The sequence below is a fragment of the Vanessa atalanta genome, chromosome 26, assembly GCF_905147765.1.
Source record: "Vanessa atalanta chromosome 26, ilVanAtal1.2, whole genome shotgun sequence".
Classification (NCBI taxonomy): Eukaryota; Metazoa; Arthropoda; class Insecta; order Lepidoptera; family Nymphalidae; genus Vanessa; species Vanessa atalanta.
The window spans coordinates 1,499,124-1,525,031 of record NC_061896.1 but is presented as its reverse complement, the minus strand read 5'-3'; positions in this window follow the sequence as shown (position 1 = coordinate 1,525,031).

The window sequence follows — 25,908 nt, the reverse complement described above, 5'->3', positions numbered from 1 at the left end:
TTAATTTGTGTTTATAATTCATCTCGTGCTCGGCGGTGAAGGAAAACATCGTGAGGAAACCTGCATGTGTCTAATTTCAACGAAATTCTGCCACATGTGTATTCCGTCAACCCGCATTGGAGCAGCGTAGTGGAATATGCTCCAAAACCTTCTCCTCAAAGGGAGAGGAGGCCTTTATCCCAGCAGTGGGACATTTACGGGCTGCTAATGCTAATGCTTTATGTCAGAATTGTTGTCAATTTCCACTTCGCACGGTTAACCCGTAAGTAAGAATTACAATTTTCCTGTTTCATAGTTCAACGAACTCAGACTTTCGTATAAATATTCCCCCTTAGAGGTGAAATTAGCTAAATCTATGTTGTAAATTTCAACTTCCATTTCTAGCTTCAGTTGTTTGGCTTGTGCGTTGATAGGGTTGACAGGATAAATTTATTAGTATAGACTACATTATACTACAATCGTTCTGTAGTTTGGTTATGATGACAAACCGACAAACATCACCTTATTATGACATTAGTCTAATATCAAGTATAATTGAAACCGAATTATACTTTATTCAAGTAGGCTCTTAAAAGCACTTTACCGAGAAGAACTTTCTAGAAACTCGGTAGTTGCTCTTCTCTGCCGCTTAAATTATATATATTATAAGAGGACAGGAAGAAAAGCTTAAGCGCCAAAATCACACTTTTGGGAAATGAGCTTTAAGCTTAAAACTTTAAGCCTTATTTTCCGAAAGTATAAGTTTGGCGCTTTCGCTTTTCTTCTTTCGCACTGACCATATATTCCTTTATTTTGAGAACACAGGATGAATTGAGGATTTATATTCAATTTTAAAATAAGTAAGTGTTCCTGAATTAATCTGGTAGTTCGATATTTAAAAGTAATCTCTGGTCCTTTAGTCGTATTAAAGGTAAAATATGAGTTCCAGTTAAAAGATTATACTGGTCATAACTGGTTTTAACCGGCAACGTAAAATGACTCAGTACATACCACAGATATATGTATGAGAGTAGGTACTTTTATTATTTTAGTGAGTATTCTAGGGGACACATGTGACACATATTCAGACATATGGCGGACTTCGGTATACGATTGCCGGTTTATTAACAAAATTGTAATTCAATGGTGCCTGCTAGTGTTTGGATCCGCATTCCTAGGTTAAGATGCATTTATTCTAACCTCTGGTTACCAGTCAGAAGTTATTTCGACTGAAAAAGAGTTCTGACTGCGACACGTCGATAATAATCACTTCTACTTATTTCAAAAGAATTCTCGAAAATTCTTACATGTAACAATTATTATTATGTCATAGTATTGCTGGAAAAGATAATGATGATAATTAACAATGTTCGGATATAAAATGTATCTTACAAATGTAACAACTTTTCGTACTTAGCTCGAGGCAAATAAATGACAAGACTATTTATTAAAGGAAAACCTGACAGAATATGATCTCACCAATAAGATTTTCAAGTAAAATGTTACATACAACATTAACAGCCTTTAAATTTCCCACTGCTGCGCTAAGGCCTCCTCTCTCTTTAAGGAGAAAGTTAGGTTCCACCAAGCTAGTCCAATGCGGGTTGGTGGCCGCAATCATCGGTTAAGATGTACGCGTTGTAACCACTGGGCCATCTCGGCTCTTGTATGTATCTAAAATGTTGCCAAGACGATACCAATATTATAACGATCGAGACATTCTCGCACTACTATTTATGAATTATTTGTTGATTAAGATTTTTTTTTGTTTATACTTGGTTACGTTATTATTTGATTACTTTTTTTTTATTAGTTATAACAGCAAGGAGTCCCTATGTCAAATTACAGACCTAAAACGTCAAAATTGCGGAATTCTTATACAAAATCTTCATCCTTTAGTTTAAGGATAAAGTTACATGTATTATATATTTTTTTGTTGTTTGTGTTATAATTCTAGACTAGTTGATTTATCGTGAAACTTCGCGTTTATTCAAAAGTTTTTTAGTAATTTCGAAACAAATGGCAGGTGCTATTTTTTGTTTCATTCCATTGTAAACTGCAAGTCACATCTACATTTGGCGCCAAAATTATGAAACCTTATTCAATTGCCTTTTTTAATGTCAAATAGAATACATTAGTTCAGTTAGAATTGGAGTTTGTCGAAAACGATTTACTTTTTTTGTTTGTTTTTCTTTTATTTTTCTTATAAAGCCATACTGCTCTCCAACCGGCCAGTAACTTTTTTCAAAATCAATTATTTGTTAAATCGTAACAATTTATTAAATTTCAATCAATAATCCTCTTTATCTTTCTGCACATCTACGGCTGGATCTCTTCAAAATTAGATCATAACGGATTTTTTATGTGAAGCTATCGTCCCATAATCACTGGGACAAAAATCGGCTTACGCTATTAATATATAAGATTACATATCAAGTTTCAGCTTTCTAAGACATTAGGAAATAGTCTATGAATTTTGATGGTCATCAGTGGGTCAGTGACGACGAAAGTATAAGAACAATGCAATTTAAACTTAATATCTTTAATAAATTCACTATTGAAAAGATATCTTTGGTATTTTATTTATCTGGTACAAGCCGAACCTGTTATAATGTTTATAACTTAATACATTGACAACTTTTCGTCAAAAAAACCCAAATACTTTTCGACCTAGACTTTGAACCCAGGACCTTATATATGTTAAGGTATGTAGCTTGGACACACTAACGTGAAATAAAGCGGAACTGATAAATTTATTTTTGAAGTTCATTTTATGGGAACAATTTTTCTGATAATTTAATCCATATTAAAATGATATAGACTACTCGTCTGTATATCATAAAGTTAGTTTTAAGCGTTATCGGAAAGTCCTTTATCATGAATTTTACATTAGTTAATTCTAAAGCTGCGTCTAGACAACTTGGTGCTCGGGATTTGTGCAAGCCCTTTTGGGTAGGTATCATTCACTCATCAGATATTTTACCGCTGAACAGCAATACTCATTATTGTTGCATTTGTCTCTCCGGCTTGAAGGATGAGTGAGGCATTGTAACACAAGGACAAAATATCTTAATTCCCAAGGTTGGTGACATTTGCGATAAGGAATGGTTCATATTTCTTGCAGCATCAATTTCTATGGACGTTGGTTGTCAACCTAACTATATCATAAAAAAATGCCAATTCATTTTTAAATTTCAGGCGGTAAACATCGAATAGTTCTGTGCGAAACCTCCCTTAATAAAACTTAATTTGGTTAAGAGTGAACAAAATGAAAACTAACATTTTTCCGCAGGAAAAATCTTAAGTGCCAGGTTCTCTGGGAGGGGGCTCTCCAAATTCCTTATGATTATCTTCAGAATGGATCAGAGATAGGATTGGCATGGGATACTTCTAGTATCCGCACCACGCTCGTGTAACGATGACGCTGCCTTCAAAAGTGATCTGACTCCACATATTAGTACGTTCAATGATGCAAGACATTACTAACAAAAACCTGACTTATCCTGACACAATTGTCAACTATTCCATTGGAAATACAGCTTAAGAGGTCGTATTCGTTGCAATATTGCTGAGGCAGCCGTTCAGTTTTTAAACAGATAGTAATTTATAGTCTCAACATCATGTAAAGTTAGCAAGTTTGTTGTTCATTAAATCTTATCTAAAATATTTTTAACATTTTATAGAAATTTTTAATCAACTTTAAAAAAGTTTCATTGTTAGAACCTAGACCACGTTTGTATATGATATTTCAATTTTCATGTTATTTTATCTTAAGTTTATTTATTGATGAGTCAATAGTAAAAGATAACCGGTCATTGTTCCAGGCTTAAATCACGCAGGGTTTACATTAATCTCTTTTCTATATTATGTTTGTACGCGGACAAGCAACTCGGCCGTCTGATGATAAGGGGTCAAAACTGTTAATAATCGCTAACATTGTCAATGCCCTTTGCCCTTTGTGGAAAAGGTTATGAGCATATTCGACCATACTGCTCCAATGCAAATATATAAACATAATAAAGGGTTTGAACCCGCAATCATCGGTTAAGATGAACGAGTTGTAACCATTGGGCCATCTCGGCTCTAATCTCACAGAGTTCTAGTATAATGATTATTGTATGTGTAGCAATAAAACAACTACATTATACATGATAAAATTAAAAAAGAAAATAGTTGAACTCAATTTTTTTTCTTTAAATTTAAATGGGACCGTACGAGAAATGACCAACACTTCCCAAAAACGTATTTTCCAAATCGGTTGATAAATGACGAAGTGCTTAGGTGATAAGGAAATAAAAAAAAAATACAATCGAATAAATAACTCTTTTTGAAGTAACCGCTATATCTAATAGTATATACATTGTTTTTTATTTGCTTAAAAGTATATCTTCCAGTCGACCTATTTCCGCGACCTTCGCACAAAAAGGTGTCTATGTCAGAGGTACAGTGTGCAAAAACATCTACATGTTTTAGCGAGTAATGGTTACAGAAAAATAATGGTATCGGATCTTCTGCTTCAAAAATTGCAAAATATTTTTGATATTAAATCACCCACCACCACCACCACCTAGATGTCCGAAAATACACAGCAGCGCGATTTTCAAGGAATTTTCTTCTTTGCCATTCTGAGAAACCAGCTTCAGACTTTTCTGAACAGATACAGAGAATTGGTAACCTTCATAAAAATACCTTACACATTCCTTAAAGGCAGGTACGTTGCCGGCCTTTAAGGAAAGTGCAGGCTCTTTTTCAAGCCTTCCAGGGTTACAGATGTCAAAAGGCGGTGACAGTCACTTTCCATCAGGTGAGCCTCCAGCTCGTTTCTCATCTATTTCATTAAAAAAAGTTGAGTTCTTATATTTTATTGAATAAAGGAATTTGATTTGATTTGCTTTGTTAATTACTCTGTTTTCATTTAGACATTTGAGAAATTCATTTTCTTGTATTTTATAAGCAAACAATATTATAAAAAAAGAATGAGACCATGGAGGTCGATTAAGTTGGTAAACATGATTGATTATACATTTTTTTTTTTTTTGTTATAAATATTGATCAACATCACACACTCACACATACTCACATTACTTTGATCCCAATGTAAGTGCACTTGTGTTATGGAAAACCAGAACGACGGTACCACGAACACCCAGAGCCAAGGCAACATAGAAAACTAAAGAACTTTTTCTACATCGACTCGGCCGGTAATCCAACTCGGGACCTCGAAGTGGCGTACCTATGAAAACCAGTGTACACACTGCTTGACCACGACCACGGAGGTCGTCAATAATCATATACATACATATTATATTGCTCCATTGTCAATTTTTTTTTAATATATTTTTTTAAGTGCATTGCATTTAAACATTAGTGCATTTTAATAAAAGCCTGGCCTGAGTCTGACTTTGAGCCATCGAGATTATATATTTTTTTATTAATAAGTAATTGTATATAAAAGGACGCTTGTAGAACCCAGCCGTGGGTTATTTATATCCGTTGCTATAATTGTAATTTGAAAAATGAAATGAAAAAATTAAGTAAAAATAGTTTTGCTGACGCTACGTCTAATAATTTGCGCCAAGCGAAGCGTCACTTTTAATCTCAATATTGAGATGAGTATATGAAACTACACCATACCATCTCATTCTAACACCAGGGATTTGATATATCTATCCCATTCTAACTTGATAAATGACAGTGCCTGCGTCTATGATGCTTTGAAAACACATGGTATATGTAAGCCCTTAAATGGGGAAAGGGGATAACAGAATAAGTAACTTGAAAAAGTTTTACAATCATCTTGCTGTGTAATGGAAGTTTAATTAATTATATTATTTGCATATGATATGTTTAGAATAAAATTTATTTTTTACCCAACTACTAAGCAAAGAGAGTTATGTATTAAACTGATTTTGAACGATTCGAAGAAGTAGTTTTCGTTTTAATTGTTAGAGAACCAAATGGCCTGGTTGATGGTACACATTCTGGAACATTACTAAAATATATAAAATCAACATTTACTTATGTCTGTGACTATACAGCCTAAGCCAGTAAATGAGACGTTCCTTATTATGCATTGCAGAAAAAAAATACTAAGTCCATTCGCATAAAATGTATTCCAGAAGGTGCCGCGCGTTTTGAAGGAGGTTTTAGTATATAAGTAGATTTGCTTCTCAAATTATTTTTAAATTAATACTATTGACGTTACAATCGTGAATTTCATGTATTTGTAAAATATATTTATGGAAACGGTTCAGTTCTCAGAGGCCTCGTTTCCTCTCAAGTAGAGCGCTTAAGAGAATATCCCAACACGTTGCTCAAGTGTGTTAAAGGAACCACGTGTGGTTGACTATCATCCAACACATGCTAAGAGATGTTTTTTAAACACAAATTTGTAATGTATGTTGATATTATAGATCTTTGACGTATAAAATGTAACGTGGCAGTTTTTTGTAAGAATGTGGTAATGACGAATATATTGTACTGAATTTAACAAAATTAAGCATTTATAATGGCTATACATTTATGTACTTGGGTTTGGTCTAATTTAACTAGCTCGACACGTGAAGCCGCATACGAAAATTAGTTCTTCATAAATGTGAATATTCATTTAAAATTCAATAATATGATCTGTATATAAAATCAAAATATTCTTTATTCAAGTAGTCTCATAAAAACACATTTAAACCTTCATATTACCAGTGCAATACTGTTACAACTAAATGTAGAACTACCATGGTTTCGGAAAGTAGATTCTAGTAAAGTATGTCACTAAGGTACAATTAAACTTGTACATATCCCGCCTAAAAATCAACAAATAAGTCCACACTTTTTCATCATTAATATAATCTTGTATTTAGTAATATGCCTTATTTATATGACCTTCAAATTGTTTTAAAGGGCAAGTTAAAAGTAACCGTGGCATCTGATTATAAAGAAAGAAAAGTTAAACTAAGCACATAATATGTGTGTGCTTGTCCATATTCTATAGATTGTCCTTAAGATGCGATGGTTTCTGTAACTGAAATCACACAGGGCCAATAATCATTCACTTCAATGGTCATTTACAGTAAGTTCAATTGAAAATCGAAGACCGAAAACGTTCATCAAAGTGCCTCCAACCGACAACTATCCTTTATTGCGGTGAGGCTGAATCGGACTAAATGAAACGGACTAGTTTTCAAATGAAATGAACGAACGAATTAATGTCAGATGTAAAATTAAACATCTGTCGATCAATAATAGAATGATATCCTTCTCAAATTTAATGTGAAGTGAAGTGTATGTGAAGGATTCATATCGAAAATCAAAGTGTATATATAAATAGATTCCAAGAAAGATTGAATCGTTGATTTCGTTTAAATAACATTTTAAACGATCGACGAAATAAATTGGTTCTAAAAGGCCTAGCAGTGAGTTAGAAGTTGGAGTGTTTTGAAGTAGATTGGAATTATTAGACAAGGCATGTTATGAATTAGTACTCGTTTAATTGGTGGTAGGGTTTTCTGTAAGTCCGTCTTATTTGGTACCATCCACTTATCATATATTCTACCGCCAAGCGTCCACCTTTTGTTTATTTTTATTTTTTTTACAAAAACATGATTTTCTTCCTGTTTGTTTCACCGATACTTAAAACTTAATTATACTACTAAATAATACGGATTACACAAATGTTGCATGAATACAACAGGCTGTATATTATTTTTTAGACTGGCTATCTAAGTGGTCACCACCGCTCCTAGATATTAGCGCTGTAAGATATATTCACTGACATCGTCAATGAACCATCACCGTTGAGATCTAAGATGTTAATTCCAATTTGTCTGTAGTTACCCTGACTCACTCATCCTTCAAACTAAAATTTAAAAAATCGCCTCAATTTGGGAACTTTCTATATTATATTATTCCTGTTAGTTTATGTTATCGCAATCAAGATCGTTTGCATACCGGTGCAAAGATAATTTAATGGATATCAAATAATATCAAAGATAATCAAGTATGAATCAATTTACTTTTTTAATTAAATTAAATTCTTCAGTAATTCTAAGTATTGCGAATGGCTATCCTACTTAGTTTCGTTTTGTTATAATTAATAAAAAACCAAAAGAAATGTATATTATATATACTTTTTCCGAATGCATTAATACCTTGTGTCGAAATACATTTATACAAAAAAAAACCTCGCGACTACCTGTCACAGTGGCTTGGGTTTACTTAATGGCGCGAAATTTGGGTGCTTCGAATAAAGAAATTTAGTCAGTTGGTTGTTGATAATTATTATTATTAATTTCAAGTAATTACTGTTACTGTTGCTTGTTACTACAAAGGCAGAATCTTATTTAGACGTCATTTTCACATCTGTTCGGTAAGAATACTATAATTAAATTAATTATTTCGTGCGGTCTATGATAGATCCGATAGAAACCTAGACCTAGACCTAGAACGATTATAGATCTTTAAAAATTAATTATTTAGTCGACATATATCCTCAATATAATAATCGAGATATTTCGATATTCAGTCTATAAAATTCAATGACAAGAAATTCAACGGGTGGCCATGTTTGATGTTTACGGGTGCGAACTGGTGCGTACAGTGTGCTCCAAATAATAATTTCGTGTAACGTAAACTTATTCACAATAAATTATTAAAAAATGATAAACGTAATTTGTTCAGTTTCACTTATTTTGCCCGGGCGAAGCGAGTTTCCATCTTGTATGTAAATATTTTTATAAATATTTTCATATATACAAATATTGTTTTCGTTTAACTTATGGGATTTACTTTTGTAATTTTTCATACAATGAGGTTTTAAGATTTTCAAAATGTCCAAATTCTGCATAAAGCTTTCCCTTTTTTAATTTCGCATATTATCCATTACATAAAATGAATATCAATCATTTTATATTTATTCTCCGGTAGATATGTTATTTTAGAGGGAAAAGGGGAGGCAATGACTTATTGTTAAAAAAATTTAACTTTTACTAAACATATTGGACGCTAAAATTTAACAACAGATTCTGATGTATGAGCCCCATCTGTCACCTGGGGTATCTGTGGACCGCTAGTGGGGGGACATTTGTCGATGTTATGGATAGACATTAATCGACAGCCGATGAAACTGCACTATTGTACCTGTTGATAAATTGCTATTATAAATCTTGAAATTGTTAAAAGTATCATTTTGTAACAGTTACAGATTTCAATTTTAATGTTATAATTAATTATTATAAAATTACATTTAGTATTTTTAAACGTCAGAATGGCTGTTTTTTTAACTCGATTGTAAGTTTTGTGAACATTACCGCAGATATGGGGCCAAATTCCCAAGATTGGTGAATTGGCCATGTAAGGAATAGTAAAAAATTCGCACAGCGCCAATTGACTGATTATAGGCGGTAGTTAACAGAGCATTGATGCACGTTTCTCATACACCTGTGGACTCAATGCCAATAAAAACTGTATAACCTATATATTACATTATAGGTTACTTACTTAGTCATCCTGGCGGTTTTTATTCATAGCAGCCAATCTTAAAGAGACTAACGCATCACGCAGGACATATTAGGGCTTTCTCAGTTTCCTCATTCACATAATCCGATGGGACGGAAAATCCGTCAGCGTTCAATAGTAGGACCGACGGCTTTTTCAGGCACGGGAGTTTACACAAGTGACACTTCCAGACTCCTAGCTCTTAATTAAGATCTGCGGCCTTATATCAAGCCACTAAACCAATGAAGCATTCGTTTATATGCGATAGATCAGCGGCACGCCCATCATCGGTATGAGCTTCTGGTACAAGGTTCCTGGCGTAGGTCTCAGGCAATTAACCACGACGATACAATATAATAATTCTTGTACTTTATGCAGGTAATCAACAATCACAAATTATAAATTAGGTATATTATAACTATCCGAGTTGCGTGAACCAACGGTCCCGTTTGGAAGGCTCGAACTGTATCGCTCTCTATAGTAAAGTTTAGCTTCCGACTCATCGCTCTCGAAAGAATTCAAAATGTGACAGTTGTCCCTTCAAAACGATTCCGATCACGTGACTCATTATGTCACGGCGTTCACACGCCACAGATACAACAAAATCATCTAAGTTAATAATTATTCATAATCGACGGCATATATGTGTATAATCAATAAAGAAAAATGTAACCTATAAAAACATCTTGATGCCCTTCCAAAGGCCGCCTGTTCTATGAACCGAACCTGTACCTCCATCCGCAATTTTAATCAAGGATATATAAAAGCAACACAAAAGAGGTTTTAATACTTTTCAAAACAAGAACGAAAGGACGTGACCCACATACAACAATACGTTATACATAATTATTATTGTCGTTTTCATATTGTACGAATGGAAAAGTACTTTTGTAGTTGTAATTATTACTTAGTTAGTCGCCATAGCCGTCTCAATAGAACAAGAAACACAATGAACACGCTTTGTATTCGATATGACGTCTAGTGATGTGACCTACGTACTATCGATGATTTTGGAATTAAATATTAATTGTTATTTTTTTATATGTTTTTTATTAATTGGTTAATAGTTAAGTATAAATTTAATTGGATAACCGTTTGCGATTTTACAAGGATCGAAGATATCATCCGGGAAAGGCCTTTGTGCAGCTGTGGACGAATTCTGGCTGAAATGATTCCAATGATAATGTCCTAAGATAACTTCTATTTGGCGCGATGGCAGTATCGAAATATTTCGAATAAGTTGAATTTAACGCAAGATTTTGTTTGTAAACTTTCATAGTGAAACGTCTCATGCAAACTGTAAGTATTTTTAAACGTAAATACGGTATATATAGTATATTTTTTAAACTTTAACACACCCCGGCTTCGCATGGGTGCTATTCGTTAATAAAACATTAATTTAATGTAAATATCATTTGGGTATAGCACTCTGGAATAATGTAGCTTGTTACCGGTAAAAATGGTTTTAGAATTGGAACGAAAATTATCCCATACATACAAATAAACAAATTATATATATATAATATTAGTATAGATAAAAACGACGTCATTTATTTAGACTTATCGGATAAAAAAAAATCTTTTAGTGAATAAGAAAGATTTTTTGCTTTTTTTCCTTTTAAACCACTTCTAATAATTGGATTTCTCAGAAATCTTTATATCACGTTATTGAAATGATAGGTATTTTTATAACATCTATACTAATATTATGATTGCCAAAGTAACTCTGTCAGTCTGTTACGTTTTCACGGCTAAACTGCTGAACGGAATTTGATAAAATTTGTTATGAAACAATCTTGAACCCCAAATAAGTATAGGCTACTTTTTAACCCCCGACGCAAAAAGCGAGGGTATATAAGTTTAACGTGTCTGTGTATATGTCTGTGGTATCACAGCTCCCAAACGGATGAACCGATTTTCGTTTAGTTTTTTTTGGGTCATAGATAATTTTATCTTTTAGCTTCTTAGCCATGTTTCATGAAAATCTGTTCAGCCGTTTGAAAATCATCAGATTTTTAATAGTTGATGAGGGTATCTGACTACCTTCCATATGTCCTATCGATTCGATATTTGGAACCGTGTTACTTCAATGATATTGAAAGTATTTAGTATGGTAACCATGACCCGATTAGCCATTTGAAGATCATCAGCTCTTTAATAGTTGATGAGGGTATCTGACTACCTTCCATATGTCCTATCGATTCGAAATTTGGAACCGTGTTACTTCAATGATATTAAAAAAACATGTCAAGGTAACCATGACTTGAGATACGACATGTAAGGGTAGAGATTAGATTTCGAAGGTGGGTAATTAAATTACGCTCAATTACCACTGCGGTAGATTCGAAGCGACGCGACGCGTTAATTTTTTAATCTCCTTAGTATATTCAACTTAATAACCATTGAGTAACGTTCAAATTTGTATGACGAAAATAAGAAAATGAGTGTCGAAGCGCGTCTACACTACACAACTTCCAATGTGTGAAATGATGCGTCGCGTCCTTGCTAATATTTATACGTACATTAAAAAGGGCTATTACATCTAACATCTGATGACCGTTCTATAAAAGGTAAGCAAAGCCGTGATTGCCAAAAAGTATTTTATAAAAATGGTATTCTATACCGATAACTATAAATTTTAAATGAATATCTCATTCAGTTCATTCAAATGAATGTTTAAAAGAAATACGTTACAATAATACCTTTAAAAAAATGGAAATGTATTCTGAAAATAGAACTGAATGTTCTTTTACTTCCTACAACGAGGACGTACTGTTAAGCGACGTAGGTATACGGGTTTCTTCAAATTTATCTAAAAGAGACTTCTATAAAGATCTATTATTCACTTTCATATTTCGATAGGACGGCAATGTTCGACATGACTACGCATTTTTCAAGGCAATTGTAAAAAAACACTATATTTTTCAGGTTAAGAAACAACTAAGAAAAAATTATACTAAAAAACCCAATAACTTTATATGGGTCCGATAAGGGCTTAAACCCAAGACTTGCTAGCTACCAGTTCAAAAATCCAGTAAATTATAATTCAGAACTAACTTCTGATGCTGGTTGAAGCGTTTCCACCATCAGGTGTTCATTGGTTCTTTCCTTTACCAACATGCAAAAATAGAAATATCAAATAAAAAATAAAAATATAAATATAAATATATATTTTGTTTTTATATTTGATAATGCCAATTGATGGCGAGAGGTAAATACCGTCCATAGACATTGGAACTGTTAGAAATATTAACCATTCACACATCGCCAATGCGCCATAATACCACCAATGCCACCATACTTTGGAAATTAAGATGTCATGTCTATTCTGCCTGTAGTGATACCGGCTGACTAAATCTTCAAACTAACAACACTATGTATTGCTATTTGGCGTCAAAATATATGAGTGGTGGGTTAAACAACCCGGGTGAATTTGCAAAGATGATTCTATGAAGTATAATGAGATGAAATTCTATGAAAGAATTCAAAATATTGGCAGAAGAACAACACGCTTTAACCAAATGGTTTGTTAAAAAAAAAAGAACTGTTCTTAATCCTATATTACCGTCTATTTGAAGATAAACCGACACCCTGCCACAGTTTTTATTCTTTATAATCTGTGTTCGCTTTGCAAATATTGCCTTTCGCTATGTTTGATAATCAACCCTTGTTTGGTCATCGCTTTCATAACTGGCTCATATTAAACAGCGATGGCGTTTTGATCCCCTTTAAGCTGGGGGTATTATAAAAATGTCCAAGTCCGAAGCAAAGGGATTATTTTAATTATTTTCATAAATTTAATGTTTTTACTAAGTTATGTATATTTTAGATTTAATGTTTTGATGATAAGTCAATGTTTTCATTGCTGAGTTTTGGGTGGGTACAACTTTGTGTATTCAAATAGTATTTGTATGATAATTTATTTTATTTATAGTATTAGTTACTTTAGTATTTTTGCGCCATTCCATATGGTCATGATTTGTACTGATACAATTTTTAATATTTATTTATATATAATTAATGCCTTAATGTAAAAAAATCTTTTGGAATTTAAAAAAAAACTTAGTAAATATTAAGTTTGTTGGTCCAATGGTTCGTAAGCAGCAGATGTCGAGACCATTGATTCAAAGTCCAGGTCGAGTATTAAAAAGTAATTTTCAACTATTATTAGAATTCCGATTCCGGAATTTGGTGTTTACACTCTATCTAAAACCACTCAACCATCGCACTCTAAAAGAAACCGAATGAAGAGTGCACTTGTATACACTTGGAATATATTCTGCTCATTATAAATGGCTGATATGGCCCAGTGACGTGTTTTTCGAATTTTAATCAATGATTTGGGTTTATCTTCCGACATGCAGTCGATAAAAATTTATAATATGCACTATGTGCTCGAAAAACCTTAATAATATAAAGTATGTTTACATAAATAATGATTTATTTGTACGATATTTGATCAGAAAAGACTAGAGACATTTTGTGTCCGTGAGTACAAGACAATAAGGTATGGTTAATATTTCTTACAGAACTAATGTCTATGGGCACTAGTGAACGCTTACCATCGGGTAGTCCATTTGTCTGTCTGCAAACACATAACATAAAAAAATCACTATAATTTTCAAAAGTCACAAATAAACATAAGTACGTCACACTGAACTTTGACACAGTTCCTAGGAATGTAGTATTGCGGCCAAGGTACACTAAGCAATTGAATTGAAAATACTTCGATCACTCACCACCTAGACTGCACAGCACCAGTTGGTGGCACTGGTGTTTTACTTCCAGTTAATAAAATTAATGATAATAAGACAGTAGTTTGTCGATAGAGTTCACATCACTAATATGCAAGGCCGAGGAACGATAAAGAAGCATAAAAGAAAATCTTACAACAATAAACAGCGGTTGACGAGTTAGGTCAGATGGACCGTTAGAATTGTAAAGTATTTTTTGTGTTATTTTGTAAAACCTGTATGACAAAATAGCTTCTAATCTCACTGCCAAGGCATATTTACTAAGTATAGGAGTTAAGTAATCAATCCATTACACTTAAATTAACATTACATTAACATCCTGTAAATAGCAGCAGTGGGAACTGCTGGGCTAAGGCCTCCTCTCCCTTCGAGGAGAAAGTCTTGGAGCATATTCCATCACGGTGCTCCAATGCAGGTTGGTACAATACACATGTGGCGAGAATTTCGTTGAAATTAGCTACATGCAGGTTTCCTCACGATGTTTTCCTACACCGCTGAGCACGAGATGAATTATAAACACAAATTAAGTACATGAAAATTCAGTGGTGCATGCCTGGGTTTAAACCCGGTTAAAATCATCGGTTAAGATGCACCCGTTCTAACCACTGGGCCATCTTGGCTCAATTCATTACACTAATCCATATAAATAAAATTGTATAAATACGAAAGTAATTCTGTCAGCCTGTCTTTGTGTTACGGCCAAATCACTGAGCCGAATTTGATGAAATTTGGTAAGCTAGCGTGAATTCCAAGGAAGGACATTTACTATTTTTTATGCTTGAGGTCTGGCAACCAGCTCTTGAAATGTGAGCGAAGCTGCGCTATGACGTGTTACTTATGATTAAATTTTCTTTCTTGATAAATTATTTTCGAAGAGATCTCTTATTGGTATATATCGGACTTTGTACAATGTATTTTTTTATACTTTTTTTTTGTACAGAAATATGTCAAACCAGTTAAAAATTTTGTGTCTGTTGGTACCATCCACTCATCAGATACTCTACCGCCAAACAGCGATACTTAGTCATTGTTGTGTTCTGATTTGAAGGGTATGTGAACTAGTTATTAAATGCACAAGGGACATAACAAGATTGTTAGTGCATTGGTATAATGTAAGGAATGGTTATTATTTCTTACAGCCTCAATGGTGACCACTTACCATCAGGTGGCCCATTTGCTCATCCGTCTACCTATTACATAACATAAATATGTCCTCATTAACCAAAGAAACGATGGATGGATTGTGTGAAAAACGATATGGTTAGAAAGAATGTTACTTGTGAGATGACGTCCGACAGAGAAGTATGGAAGAAGAAGACATGATGCGTCTAATTTCAGCGAAATTTGCCACATGTGTATTCCGCCAACCCGCATTGGAGCAGCGTGGTGGAATATGCTCCAAACCTTCTCCTCATAGGGAGAGGAGGCCTTTATCCCAGCAGTGGGACATTTACGGGCTGCTAATGCTAAAAAAAAAAAATATATATATATATGTATATATGGATAGTAGGCTAGTGGACCTATAGTAAACAAGGGTGTGTGCGCAAACATTGGTACATTTTTTATTCCTTCACTTACTCTCACATTATCTTATAGAACACTAAATTTACAATAGGACCATAAAGAGTTCAGGACCAGGTCTGTTAGATTTACACGTTTTCCGATTCACGGGAGTGTACTTATTTCTAATTTCCAGAACTCGGCCCGCTACTCAGAACTTTTTCGATAGAAACATCCATTAACCTTTTATAGGCCCGACCTAGAGTTTGAGCCCAGGACCTCGGGATATTGTTATGTACTTATTCTAAATTTAAAAAAAAAATCTAAAGATTCTATTTTTTTAATTCTATATTATATATATTTATGATATATTATGTAGCTGTATAATTTTAAAGTAAATTTTATGTGATATTTTATCTATTCTTACTCAAAATCAAAATATTATTTTGTCATGTTTACGTGCTGTATTAAATGTATAGCTACCACTATTTCGGAAAGTAGATTCTATCGAGAAGAAACTCAGTTACTCACTAGTTACTCTTTTCAACCATTCCAATAACAGAGTATGTCAATAATCCAGCCTAGAAATCAACAAATACTAAGCTCACGCTTTTTATCATTACTATAATATTGTATTGAGTAATATGCCTTATTTATCAATGTTTTTTCGACATGCGATTTAAATTTTGTTAATAGGCCAAGTTACAAATGACTGTGGAATCTTATAGAAACGAATACCGCGCACCAAAAAGGATGTGTTAACTTTACAAAGTCGGAAACTAGGTGTTATTAGTTCATCTTTCCTCCTCGAGTCTATACAAAGATTTATCATGTTCTAAATATACATAATATTGTTGATAACATATTGTGGAGCAACTGTAAGTATAAACACTTTATTAAAAACATCTCGAACATTATAAACAGACCGGACAGCTCTTTTTTATATTATGACAACAGTTTCAATATCTGTAACGTTACCCCAAAGCAAAATGCTCTAAGAATACTATGAAAGTAACCAAAGTATACTCATCAAACATACATCAAACAGCCCGTAAATGTCCCACTGCTTGGATAAAGGCCTCCTCTCTCTTTGAGGAGAAGGTTTGGAGCATATTCCACCACGCTGCTCCAATGCGGGTTGGCGGAATACACATGTGGCAGAATTTCGTGGCAAAGTATACTAATCAAGCAATATTAACATCAGTTGGTTGTCTAACATTTCTAACCGCATATGTTGGGGAGCTGAGTCTCATTGGGCATGTAAGTCTAAGGTAGGTACTCTATTTAAATTTATCATTGAGAAAACCTCGTTAATTTTTATCTATTCAAAAATATGTTTTGTTGACGGTACTAAATTCAAAACCGTATTTGTAACTAATTGTATTTTATCTGTGATTCTTCACAAAAGCCTTCTCAGTAACGATACTTACTGAACTCGACTGTACCGAACTTACAATAGATTTGATACAACTTTTAGCTTTTTTCGAACTATACGATTCCGCCAATTTGAGACTTGGAATTTGAATAACTTCTTAGTTGGATATATAAAGGGTAGAAATTTGAAATGGGGTTAGGACCCTTAACAGTGAGTTAAGAGTTGTTTCCATCGAATTAAATCATGAATATACGTACATTATTCGAGTAGGACTTTGGAATTATTACGTATATAGAATTATATTAAATACCTACCAGAGCAGTTCGGAATGTAGATTCTACTGAGAAGAACTGTTAAGAAAGTGAGTTTTTACTCTTTTCAAAACATCGATTCCAATCAATTCCAATTAAATTCATATATTTTCTGCATGAATATCAACAAATACAAACTACGAAAAGGTTCGAGGTATCATTCAGGTTTCATCTTATTGGAACGACTCCAATCAGTCTTGTGTCTACTAAATCCAGTTCCTTCTGTTAATTATAATAATAATAATAACGTGTCCGCTGCATCAACATCAGCATCTTCTCAATTTGATAGATCAACATCCGAGAATGGACTGGATGGAAATTGCGAGTGCTGTCGATCTCTTTCGCCTCGCGAAGAACAAGAAGGAGTATTCAAAGCTGACTGCCAACCTTCGCTAGTCGGAGTGGCACTCGAAGAAGAAGAAGAAGATAGAACTATTGAATGCTTTTATAGGCCTTTTGAATGTGTGTGTAAGCATGTGTGCGTGTAGTTCTGCATAATAAACTATATGGTAAAAATTAATTATATAATTTGTAAATGTCTCATTGCTGGTCAAAGACCACTATTTTAGAGGAGTATTTTGGAGCTTATATTAAGACGCTGCTCCAATGTGGTTAGGTGGAAACATGAAGCAGAATTTCAACTGACACATGTTTCTTTAAGATGTTATGACGTTCAATCCACCGTTGAGCTGATCTGAGATGAGATTAATAAGACATATTAAAATTGAGTGGAGACAAAAACGTCGTGTCTTAAGAACATAGACACGTTGGCTTTTGTCTAATAAAGGCAGTATGCCTTCAATTTTTTTTTTTAGTATTCTGTATTTATTAGTCTGTATTTTTATTATTCACTAGTTCTTAAAAAACACATCTCCACAGATATTTTCTCGTGACGTCGGTGTATCTATTCTAATGTTTTTATGAGCCTTTTTCCAATAACAAATCAATATTTAGTATTATGGACGTCTCTGAACAATTCCATTTGGACTAATTAATATGACGCAATAATGCCATTAATTGTGCCGGTGCGAAGTTTATTCGCTTGTACACTGTTGTATGGAGTCAATAAAACACCATTAACTATAGCCAAGGTTTATTATAGACCTATTCAGGTGTATTAAGACAAGACATATGAGCGTAATAACGTAGTCTAGTTATTCGTATTGTAAATACCGAGGCTGGAGCATCTAAGGGCTTTGTTAGTATATATTTAATAATAAAATAGTTCGGGGTGACTTTGACTGTCTTGTTCGTGTAGTAGATTTAATGCCGCAGTTCCCGAGGGTTCAAATCCCAGACGAGTAGGAAAATTTTCAGCAAAAGTCCGGTGTCTGAAAGATAGAGGTGTCCACATTCCCGTGTCTTGGAGAGCGCGTAAAGATATTTGCCTGAACTTTTTCTGGTCTGGCGGAACAGAGAGTCCAATGTGTTTGTGTATACATTTGGGTACTACATATTGCGCAGTTGGTTAATCGGTCTTAATAATACCCGCCGTGACCAAAATTGGTCAGGAGTTCATCATCATATCAAATCGAAATTGATAGGTCGAATTGTTGTGTGATTTTAAAGTCCCTTTGAAAGTGTGTGTGTGAGCATGTGTGCGTTGCACAGTAATCTATATGTTTATAAAATCGGCAAATATCTATGTATGGTCACTTGCATTCTTTTATCACTTTAAAAATGGTTTTAGAGCCTGTAAATATCGCGCTCTCAGGCTTAGTCCTCCAGGAGATCTCAAGAGCTATTGCAGGTTGGTAGAAGCACATGTAGCAGAATCATCTAAAATATGCAGGATTCCTCTTAATGATTTATTTTAACACAGAACACGTGATTACTTATTATATATAAAAATTCAGCGAATAAAAATCCGTGTTGCTTAGCCAAAATTGAACCCATAATTTTTGTTTAAGATTTACAATTCAATCATTGATTCAATATACGTTTATCAACCAACCCGAAATGGAGCATGGTCTTGGTATAAACTCCAAACCTTCCAACCTAACTGTGGGATAATTATGTTAATATTTATGTATTGTTAAAGTATTGCTTCGTATATTTCTATATCATGTCCGAACCTTGTGTATGTTGAATAATTTAAACATGTTTAAACAATCCAACGTTAAGAAACCATCTCACAATATAATGTATGTATCTGAATGTCCCAGTTTTCGAGACAACCCTGATCTGTTAACGTTCTCTAAGCAAAGGTGATGTATATTATTGACTATAACTTAGAGGAACGTTCCTTCACACGTCCTTGGACAAAACAATCCATAGAGTCGTCTCGTGTGACATAACTTTGTTTACTTTAGCTTTTAGTTGTGTCATGTCAAATTATCATTAGAATGTTACACAAAACGTTTATAATTTCGAGATAGATTTAGACTAAATCGGATTCTTCTAAAGACAAAGAGTCCAGAGAGACGACCAAATATTTTATTCACTTTGGGTCATTATGTAAATATTAAATATATCATGTATATATTATTTCATGACTTTTTTCTTTTTTTTGTCGACGGTTTTTCCGAACCGATACGACTTGTGAACCTTCAAGAAAAGAGCGTACTTCTTCCTGAAAGGCCGGCAACGCTCCTGCAAGCCCCCCGGTGTTGCAGATGTCCATGGGCGGTGGTAGTCACTTTCCATCAGGTGAGCCTCCGGCTCATTTGCCACACCTTACATAAAAAAAAATGAAAGATAATAATTTCGAAAAAAAATGGATATGAAACGACGATTTAATGTATATATATATAAATGAATACAACTAGATTAAAGTACGCCATCAAATAGTATTTGCTTTTTTTTATCATGGGGAGTTGAACACATATGCCATTTGATGTGGTCACCTGTGGTGTCAAGACATCATGATCTTTTACTTTCCTTAACAAAAGGTTCACCTAATGCTAAAATCATTTTGAAATCAGTTTTGAAATTGGATTAGCGTGTTCAAATAATTTGTAAATATAAGAGCGATTAAAAGGAAATAAATTTCAGAATCTCCATTCATTGCGATGTCCTTTATCTAGCCACGCGCCGGACACCAATGCGCCAATAAAACGGACATTAGGCGTACCGATGTACAATAAACGACAAATGTCCGAACGGACCCTTATCCCTTTACAAATAAAGACTATATTTTCCTTAAGATAAGCATGTCGCCAACCGTACACCATAAAGGTAAACAAATGCATCACCAGGTAACGTTTTAGGTTTTATTTATTGTTATTATACATATATTTTAAGTAAATATAACGCTATATATCTTATTTAACGTAAGGATGAGATATGAACTCCAAATACTATGCTTGGTACCGGGTAGTTTGATTTACAGTATTTTTATTCGTACCTTTTATGTGGATACTGCTTAGAAATTATTATCCTTTAGTTTTACATTTATTTGAACGGTCTTTTGAAGGGGTTTTGGTATGGAAACTTATCGCCAGTGGAAAAGATGAAATCTTTAATTTAAATATCATTTCCCAAAAGCAGAATTATGGCACTTCAACTCTTTTTCCTTGAGACAGATGATATGAAGTCCGATTTTGGTCACGGTGTCATTCTCGTAGGAGACACTCGAACTGCGCAGGATAGATTTTAGTGCATAAGTGTATGCCCAGAGCACGTGCTGCAACTGAAAAATCCTTTAGTTGTCCTGGGAATATTGCAAAAATACTTCAATCGCAACCCAAGTTGAAAATTATTTTATAATAAAATTTATACGGTCGTAGGCTTTAATAAAAAAAGGAGCCTATGTATTTCCTTGGGGTTGACGCTTGCTGCATATCAAATTTCGTCGAAATCGGTTTAGTAGTATAGCCGTTAAAGCGTAACAGACAGACAGTTACCCTCGCATTTATAATAATAGTATAGATTTAGATTAACAACTATAAAAATAAAGTTTTTTTTTTTTATATAATTATTGAGCTCTCAAGATGAATTCGAATTTCTTACTAAGTAAAAATATTTTTCTTTGAATTCGAACAGACAGATTAACTACTCTCAGGCGTTAAAATCTGGTTTTATAGCGTAAAAATCCGGTTTCATCCGGTCTGAGCCGGTCGATGCCGGTAATATATTAGGGTATGCCACAGAGTTGTGAGTATAAGAAATGGCACACTCAAGTCACTATTAATTAATTTTATTGCTTAATAAGAGTTTATTAGTAAATAAACTCATCATTATAAAATATATATTGTAATCAAAGACAAAATATTTATTTAATATAGAAGCGTTACACTTGCTTATTGATGGGCAAAAATCTATCAGCTGTTCGGAAAAAATACCTCAGACCTGCGAAGAACAGTCTAACCTAGCGAGACTTTTTGAATGTTTTACAAAATAGATAATGAAATAATATTATTATTTTTAAATTCATGATATAGATCTTGATATTAGATAAATACACTTGCATAAAGTACACTATTCTGATTCTGATGATGCGTGTATTCTTTTAATATCAGCGTTGTTATAATCAATCACTATCAATCATGTTACTTACTGACGTTTTACGATAGTGTTCTGCGTTGGTTTTCAGCTTGTTGGAACAGCATAGCTCTATTGAATCAAGAAGAGACAATACGGGACGTATTTCCCGTGACATTTATTGAAACGAAGTCCTTTTACGCGGGTTACGAAGACGGCAGAAAGCGTTTTGCCCTCTCCAGGCGACCTTTGTTTCTCTCTCTCTTTCTCTTTGTTTCTCTCTCTTTCTATTGTATATGGTTTTATATAATTATATTTAAACTTATTTTTTGTAATTGTTTTGATATACAAAAGTTTTTAATAATATTTTATAATAATTGTCATTTAATGATTATCTAACGTTGTTAATTTTTATTATTGTGTCTGTTATGTACCCGTATCAAGCCGGGTTGAGTTAAAGCCTTCTCTCTCTTTGACCTTCAAGCTTGGAGTAATTCCACCACGCTGCTTCAATGCCAATTGACAGATACACATGTGGCAGAATTTCACTTAAATTAGATACATGTAGATTACTACGTAAATCATAAACAAATTAAGCACATAGAAATTCAATGGTGCTCGCCTGGGTTTAGAACCCGCCATTATCTGTTAAGATACATCCTAATATCGAGTCGAGATTACCCAGTGGGGGTTTTTTTCATAGGATTCACATTAATTTTTTTATAATTATAAAAGCAAAGTTGAATATCACTCCCTGACAATTCACGATCGTGGTTTGCATTGAGTCTCGAGTTTGTTATGGCTCTACTTGGAAATACATCCTTATACTTGTGTGTGTGTTTTTTATAGTTACATATAAAGATTATGAAGTCAGAAGTGTCTCCATCATTTGTCATTGTAACCTAGATTTAGGCTTCAGGCTTACGAAACGTTAGGTCTAATTGAGCTATCGCATGGCCCATCCATTTAAACTTAACGAATTTATTACCAACCACGAAGGGAGAAACGCTTTATTCCACTGGAGAAGGTATTTAATGGTTTTATAAGTTTTTCCGTAATATCTCACTGTATGAACTGCTAAACAAATATACATTAACTTATACCAGTTGTAATTTCGGTATAGCTTTGTTTATGCCCGTCTGAGTAGGTACCACCCACTCATTAGATATTCTACCGTCGCAGTACTCGAGGCACAGGCTCTATACGTACACGGAACATAACATTTAAGGAATGGTTTTCTTGTATCATTTATATTATCATTACATAGTATGAAACAAAGTCGCTTACCGCTGTCTGTCCCTATGTATGCTTAGATCTTTAAAATGATGCGGTTTTTATTCGATAGATTGATTCAAAAGGTAGGTTTATATGCATTTTTTGGCACTTGCATAGCGTTTGCAATGTGAACTGTGGAGAGATAGATCAAAATAATGTACTACAGTATTGTACACGTTAAAAAGGTCTTCAAAAAAATCCGGGATGGTAATGTTGATCTCTTAGGGATAACCCACAATAACCATTTTTTAGCCTTTACTTTTTACGAGAAATAATGGCTTATTTTCGAAGCGAATTTTTATATGTTCATTTCTGTAAACATAAATTCGAAAAAACTTTAAATGTCTAAACTTGTGTATATTTAATTAAATTTTATGATTAATTACCTTTATATTTAAATTTTTGTAAAGTATTTCTAAAAATCTCTAATTTTAAAATACATTCATTATATACTGTTAAACCATATCAAGATTAATATAATATTAAAATGCCTCATCCATATTCTGAGGCTCAGCATCCGTAATCAATTTTAAAATTAACGTAAAAATTGCTCCATGAGAAATTACTACTCTATTATTTTAGTAATAAATTCATCAATTACGACCTCACTGACGTTTTATATCAACGTTAGTGAACAATTAAAAATATATTTAAAACACAAGAGTTTTCAACATAAAAATCAATGAAATTTACGATACTTATATGGATCGTACGCTCGTGTAAACGAAATCGAATCAAGATATAAACGGTACTATTATTGACAAGCTCAGTCACACTTCGATAAATATACTCGCTTACACGCAGAGCGGATTTGCACGAGTAGAAGTGAGCAATGCTTGGGGCAAATACATCTCAGCAACTACTCGTCAGATTTGAATCATTCCTTGTGTGTTAGTGATTTTATTAACAAAACAACAGTTGTTAATATACGGAGAGCTGCAGTATCCATGAATATTTTAGGAAAAACCAACCAACCAACTGCATTATATCTATATAATAGTGTACAAGTGTTTGTGCAAACACAGGCACAGTCTCTATTTGCTCACTCTCAGAATCCGTTGGGACGAAAAATCCAAGACGAAATAGCTCAACCACAGCACCAAAGGTTTAACGTGCTTACGTCTCGAGGTGAGGGAATTGACACACTTTTAATTTCCAGCTTTCGAGCTGCTAAAGAATTTTTTTTAGAAAAGATCAATGACCTTATAATACCCTGACCTGTTGTTTTTCCCATGAACTTGAAATCTGCATCCTCAAGGCAGCCGATTTTGTTGTTGTTTGTTATTGAAGCACCATATTATATTTTTCATTGCCTCACATTACAGTACAAGAAAAATAATTACAGTTAAAATTTCACGTATAATCTTGTGATATTTACAATTGTATTTTATATCTGTTATGTAGATTACCACGGAATAAAGGAAATGATAAAATTGAGAGTTGTTTCGTATGGGTAACTTAACATTAAATGACAGCAATTTTGAAAACACAGATAAATAGGTAAATTTAATTTATTTGTGTGGTTTAAATATTATTTGCTTAGGGTAGAGTCTAGTCATCCGGGTACGAAGGACCATATTTTGTGGCATCCAAAGGTTTATCTTCTCTGCAATAATCAAATAAATAGACAAAGATTTGTTAAGTGTTAAAACATTGAAATGATTGAAATGAATGGAAAACTCAAAATGGAAATATCAAAATCCTTTAAGGTTTTGCATAATACTCATTTTTATAGCTGTACTGACTTGCGCTATTTTTAGTGAGAATTTTAAATGTGTTCTCTATACATTGAACGTTTTGTATCAAGTTTAATTTATAATGTTAGAGTGAAGGAAAGTTTTGATACTCATAAGTGGTCGCAGGTTTTATAGGTTCCGTACAATTTAATTAAAGTTTTACAATATTAAATCACTTCACAATTATAATTTCGTAGTTACTGATATAAAACATTAATCAAGCAGTTACAATTAGAGTAGATTTATTGTTGACTCTCAATGATCCATAGCTTGTTGTATTCCTGGTTGACAGGCGAGTGAGCCAGTGTAAACTTCAGGCGAAAGGGACGTTACATCTTCATTCTCAACGTTGGTGGTGCATAGGCGTTGTGGGGTATTGTTATTATTTCTTACAGTATCAATGTCTTTGAGTGTTGGTGACCACTTACCATCACGTGGTCTTTTTATTTGCCTACCAACATAAAAAAATACTCGTCAAATAAACTTTAAATGAGTGAGAAAAACACAAATGTTATGAAAATTACAATACATTCAAATGTAATCAAATCCAATTTCCTAATTGTCAAATTAAACACTATGACACACACATATATATATATGTCAGTATATATATACTGACATAAATTCCTTATGGAATTCAGTTAGTTTGCAGTGACCGAATTAAAATGAGGGTACATCCAATACTCCCCTCCAATATTCTCTCACTCTATCCCTACTAAAAAAAATTAGATGTGTTCTTGAATAATGTCTCTAATGGGATATATAATCAGGAACACGACTAATAATACATATTAGATAAACAATCAAAATAGATTCGATGCGAACATTCCTAATTGCTAAATGCGTTTCATAATCTCGCATTACGTCCTTAAGTTGTAACTTAAATCTAATAATAGACAAATCAAGCGCTCACTTAGCATCACTAAGCACTGAGAACATTAACAAGTAATTAACAATATAATTGTCCATTACATCGACGACTCTGTATCTCTCTGTACTGCTAAGTGTTTGTGAATGGTATTTGAAATTAAACACTCGCTATTTTATTACGCCATAGATATAAATTT